Raw genomic sequence first — 6,000 nt, 5'->3', positions numbered from 1 at the left:
CCAGACATTGCTATTTCTAACACCCCTTCTCAATGTCTAGTGTACAAAGTCCACAAAGTTCAGTCTTTCACGTAGACTTTGAAATTTCTCTTTGGCAAGTGGCTTGGTGAGGATGTCTGCTGTCATTTCTTCTGTAGGGCAGTACTGTAGCTCAACAAGCCCTTCTTCTTGCATATTTCTCACAATGTGACTCTTTATGTCAATGTGCTTGGTTCTTGATCCAATTCTTTCTGTATTTGCAAGCTTTATGCAAGATTGATTATCTTCAAAGAGTTGTATAGGTTTGGGTTCGTTTATCCCAAAGTCTTCTAATAGTTGTAGAATCCACTTGAGTTCTTGGCATGCTTCTGCTGCTGATATGTATTCAGCTTCTGTAGTTGATGCCGCTACTAGGTCTTGCTTTCTGCTTGTCCAACTGATTGCTCCTCCACCATAAAAGAATACTCGTCCACTGGTAGACTTTCTGTCTGTGATGTCTTCTGCCCAGTCAGCATCCATGAATCCCACTAGTCTGGGATTGTTGCTTGCTGGTAGCTTGAGCTTCAGTTGTGCAGTACCTCTCCAGTATCTTGCCAGTCTTTTGACTGCTTGCCAGTCATTCACACTTGGTGATGCACTTTTCCTGCACAGTATTCCAACTGCTGCTGCTATGTCAGGTCTGGTTACTGTACTTATGTAGAGCAGCTTTCCAATTGCTTCTCTGTACACTTTGATGTTTCTCAGAGGTTCATTGTTTCCATTTTGTTTCAGGAAATCTGTTTCCATTGGAGTACATGTTGGTTTTCCATCTTTCATATCCATGTAGTCTAGGAAATCCATGATCTTTTGTTTTTGATTGAGAAGATAGCATCCATCTTCCTCTCGCTCTATTTGAACGCCGAGGTAAAAACTGACATTTCCAAGACGCTTTACTTCAACCTCTTGGTTCAGGTGCTGAATTATTTCATCACAATCCTGTTGATCCTCATAACAAAGGAGAATATCATCTACATAAATCAGAATAAAAGTCCATTTGTTGTCTTTCTTTCTTGAGTACAGGCAGCGTTCTGCCCCGCCTTGCTTGAATCCTTCTTTGATGAGCATTTGGTTCAGTTTCTGGTTCCAGGCCCTTGCAGCCTGTCTCAGTCCATAAATGCTCTTCTGCAGTTTGCATACAAGTCCTCTGTCTTTGGACTGTTCAAATCCAGGAGGCTGTGTCATATACACGTCTTCTTCCAGCTCTCCATGAAGAAAAGCAGTTTTCACATCCAGATGCTCCACATGCATCTTCCTTGCGGCTGCTATGCTCAGTAGTGTTCTTACTGAAGTGTGTTTCACTACTGGCGCAAAGGTTTCATCATAGTCTTCCCAGCTAGAAGGTTCTGGTACAGCTTCTGTTTTTGCCAGGTAAGAGAATTTCAGTGGTGGAACTCCTTTGTTTGTTCTGTCTGAGCGTCTGACACTTGGCTCTGCTTCCCCTTCTCTTTCTGTGGGCTCTGCAGGTGTCTCTTGCGTCTCAGTCAGGTCCCAGAGTTGCACAATTTCTGGCTGCTGTGCTGCATCAGCTTCCTTTGGTGTAGACTCTCTGGTGTCAGGCTTGCTTGCCTTCTCCTTTTCATCAATGTACACCACATGGCGGATCTTCACCGTGTCTGTCTCTGGGTTGAGGATTCGATATCCCTTGCATTCCAGTGCATATCCAACAAATATGCCTTCTTCTGTTCTGAGATCCATCTTAGACCTCTTTTCCTTCGGAACATAAGTGTAGGCCTTTGATCCAAACACTCTCAGATGCCTTACATTGGGCTTGCGGTTGTACCACAGTTCAAATGGTGTGCTGCTTGCACCCTTTGTAGGTAGCATGTTCTGCAGATAGGCAGCAGTGTTGATAGCTTCCCCCCAATATTTTTGAGGTAGCTGTGCTTCTTGCAGCATGCTCCTGCACATTTCTGTGAGAGAATGATTTTTCCTCTCCGCTATCCCGTTGAGTTCGGGGGTGTATGGCACGGTCAGGTGATGCTCTATTCCTTCAGCTGCTAGGAAGTTTGTCATCTCCTTCCCCACGTACTCGCCTCCATTGTCTGTGCGGATAGCCATTGGTTTTCTCTGGAATCTGTTCTGCACCATTGCTAGGTACACCTTGAATTTTTCCAGTACTTGGCTCTTTTCCTTGAGCAGGTAAATCACAGTAAATCTTGAAAAATCATCAGTAAAAGTCAGAAAGTACTTACTTCCACTGGGTGTTACTGTTCCCATGGGTCCACAGACATCACTGTGAATCAGCTCCAGTGGTCTTGTGGTTTGCTTCTCACTCTGTTTGGTGAAAGAAGGTCTTGTGCCTTTGGCTTGAATACAGCAAAGACATTTCTCTGCATCAGGACATTTTCTCATTTGCAAATCATTAGTCAGATTCTGCCTTTCAAGCTGATATATATAATCCATATTAGCATGTCCAAGCCTTCTATGGATAAGACTAGTACAATTCTTGTGAGTGCACTTTTCAATTAAATTCACTGCGCCTTCAGAGCAATCCAGCATATACAGGCCAACCTCTAATGTGCCTTGTGCAATTAATTCACCTTCATTGCTAATAAAACATTTCTCTCTTTTGAATACAGTTTCAATGCCCTTTTTCGCCATGACTGATACAGATAATAAGTTAGTCTTAACTTCAGGTACGTAGAGACAATTGGCAATCTGCACTTCTCTAGTTTGGCCACTGGGTAGCGCACAACATGCAGATACGGTCCCTTGTCCCCCAGCTGTTAAAGCTTCTCCATTTGCAGTATACAGTTTCTCATGACTTTCATTCATCTCATTAAAGAAACTTTCTTGATTGCATAGATGGTTAGTACATGCACTGTCAATTGCCCATTTGCATATGCTTTGATCATTTTTACCAACATTTAAACAATTCTTATCAGATCTGTTTTTCCTTTGGCCATCGGCATTAGGTGACTTAATGGCTGCATTAGCATTCCTAAAGCCTTTTGTTTCCGTCCCTCGTGGTGGTTTGCTCACTCTCTGTGAATCACGAAAGCGACAGTCTTCTTTTAAATGTCCTTTCTTTCTGCAGATGCTGCAGAAGAAATCATTTCTTGAACTGACTCTTAAAGCTAACTCTTTTGGCTCATGTTTATAAGCCTGTTTGCTAAAATTTTCCTCTTGCAGTCTTGCAAGTACATAGTTTAAGCTTAGACTTTCTCTCATTTCCAAAACATGCACAATGCTTGCATAAGATTGAGGAAGGCTGCTTAACAGAATTATAGCTAAATCCTCATCCTGGATCTCCTTTCCAAGGGATCTTAATTTCTGTGTTAATTCCATGAAATTTGCAATATGATCTTTTAGTTGTTGCTGAGGCTGCATCTGAATCCGATACAATTGCCTCATTAGCAAAATTTTAGTTTTAATTGATTCTTGACGGTTTATTTCTAGAAGAGACGTCCACATTTGTCTAGAAGTGGGCTCATGAATAACTCTTATCAATTGTTTATCACTTAAAGCATTAATAATAATAGATCTTGCCTTGTTGTCTTGTTTTGTCCATCTGGCTTCATTTTGTTGATTCCCCGTCGGTTTTTCATCTGTTACCGCAGACCAGACGTCCAATTGTATGAGGTGCGCTTTCATTCTTTCTGCCCAAAGATCGTAGTTCCTCCCGTCATCTAACCGATCGACTTGGAACCCCTGCTGTGCACTATAGGAGTCAGCCATCTTTCCTCTATTGTCTGCCCTCTGTACTTTAGCCTGCGGCTACGGCAGAAGTTTTATTTCTCTCTCTTAACTTCAGCTTGCGTTAATTGCCTCTGTGGCCCATTACCCTGTTAGAGCGAGTGTAAAACAACGCTGCGGAATTAAACGCCGAGCTGGTTAGAGAGGCAAAAGCTTTATTTGAGGAAGTTACATACTTGAGGGAAAGAGGGAGAGAGATCCTAGCTATCTGACTACATCTTGCAGAGAGAGAGAAGAAGTGTGGCAGGAGAGAGAAGAAGCAGGATATTGCCCTGTTTAGCCCAATAGGAGACAAGACAAGGAAATGACCCCCAGGAAACAAGAGAGGTGCTACTCTCACTGTCCTAACTAAGTGATCCTTGCTGCCCCCTGCATGGTAGGCTCTTCTTACTTCTTGCTGCTGCAGTACACCAGACATTGCTATTTCTAACAGATCAGCCATCAGAGAGGCCAAAGCTCAGTACGAGCTGGGTCTGGCCAGGAGAGCTCACTACAATAAATAAAACTTCTACAGATATGTGAGAAGCAAACGCAAGGTAAAAGAGGCAATTGGACCGCTGTTGGGAGTAGATGGAGAAACTCTGATGCAGGACAGAGAAAAAGCAGACAGGCTTAATGACTTTTTTGCCTGTGTTTTCTCCTTGAAGAACTCAGGCACATCTAGAGAGAGTAGAAAATGTGGCAGGACACCTGAGTGGCTAGTTGACATTGACAGAGAGGTTGTGGAGAGGCATCTGGCTGCACTGGATCCCCTGGGCCAGATGGGGTGCACCCAAGAGTGCTGAAAGAACTTTCTAGAGAACTTGCAGAACCCCTGTCTATCATCTTCAAGGCCTCCTGGAGGACTGGGGATGTGCCTCAAGATTGAAGAAGAGCGAATGTTATCCCAATCTTAAGAAAGGAAGAAGAATGACCCGGGAAACTACAGGCCGGTCAGTCTGACTTCTGTTGCTGGGAAGATATTAGAGCAGATTTTAAAGGGATCAATCTGCTCTCTTTAAATATTTGAAGGCTATCATTTGGAGGAGGGCAAGGAGCTGTTCCAGTTGGCAGCAGAGGGTAGGACCCGAAACAATGGGCTTAAATTACATGCACAAAGGTACCGGCTGGATATTAGGAAGAACTTTTTCACGGTCAGAGTAGTTCAAAAGTGGAATCAGCTGCCTAGGGAGGTGGTGAGCTCCCCTTCACAGACAGTTTTCCAGAAGAGACTGGATGAATATTTGTCAGAGATGCTTTAGGCTGATCCTGCACTGGGCAGGGGGTTGGACTAGATGGTCTGTATGGCCCCTTCCAACTCTATGATTCTATGATTCTATATATTGATTTTATTTATTTATTTTTATTTACTTAAATTTATAGTCCACCCTCCCCAACCAAGTGGGCTCAGGGCAGATCACAACTTAAAACACACTACACAATTCACCAGCAGTAGCCATTAAAAATATAAATAATACATATCATTCATTTAAAACATATATTAGCACCATGTAAATACAGCTATCAAAAATAAAAACATAGCAGCACGTTATACATTCACCTATCACCGTCTATAGAGCAGATTACAGCGATCATATAAAGATGTGAGATGACTTTGGGCGGGAGGGCACAGAATCTCACCCCCCCGGGGGGAGGGGCACCGCCCAGCATCACCCATACGCCTGGCGGAACAGCTCCGTCTTGCAGGCCTGGCGAAATGATAACAAGTCCTGCCGGACCCTGGTCTCGCAAGACAGAGCGTTCCACCAGGTTGGGGCCAGGGCCGAAAACGCCCTGGCCCTGGTCGATGCTAGGCAGGCCTCCCTAGGGCCAGGGATCTTTAACAGATGTTTGTCGCTTGAGCGAAGAGTCCTCTGGGGCTCATATGGGGAGAGGCGGTCCCGCAGGTACGACGGTCCCAGTCCACTTAGGGCTTTATAGGTTAGTACCAAAACCTTGAACCTGATTCAGTACTCTACCGGCAGCCAATGCAGCTGGCGCAGTACCGGTGTTATATGTTCCCATATTGGTGTTCTGGTAATAACTCGCGCCGCTGCATTCTGCACCGCTGGATCAGGCTCAAGGGAAGCCCAGCGTAGAGTGCGTTACAGTAGTCCAGTCTAGAGGTGACCATAGCTTGGACCACTGTAGTCAAGTCACGAGATGACAGATAGGGGGCAAGCTGCCTGTCCTGACGAAGATAGTAAAAAGAGGACCTGGCAACTGCCGAGACCTGATCCTCCATTGTTAAGGAGGAATCAAGAATCACCCCCAGGCTCCTAACTCTCGGAGCCAGTGTAAGCACTG

Source organism: Eublepharis macularius, chromosome 1, assembly GCF_028583425.1.
Source record: "Eublepharis macularius isolate TG4126 chromosome 1, MPM_Emac_v1.0, whole genome shotgun sequence".
Taxonomy (NCBI): Eukaryota; Metazoa; Chordata; class Lepidosauria; order Squamata; family Eublepharidae; genus Eublepharis; species Eublepharis macularius.
The sequence above is the reverse complement of the archived record's forward strand: the minus strand, read 5'-3'. Positions refer to the sequence as shown.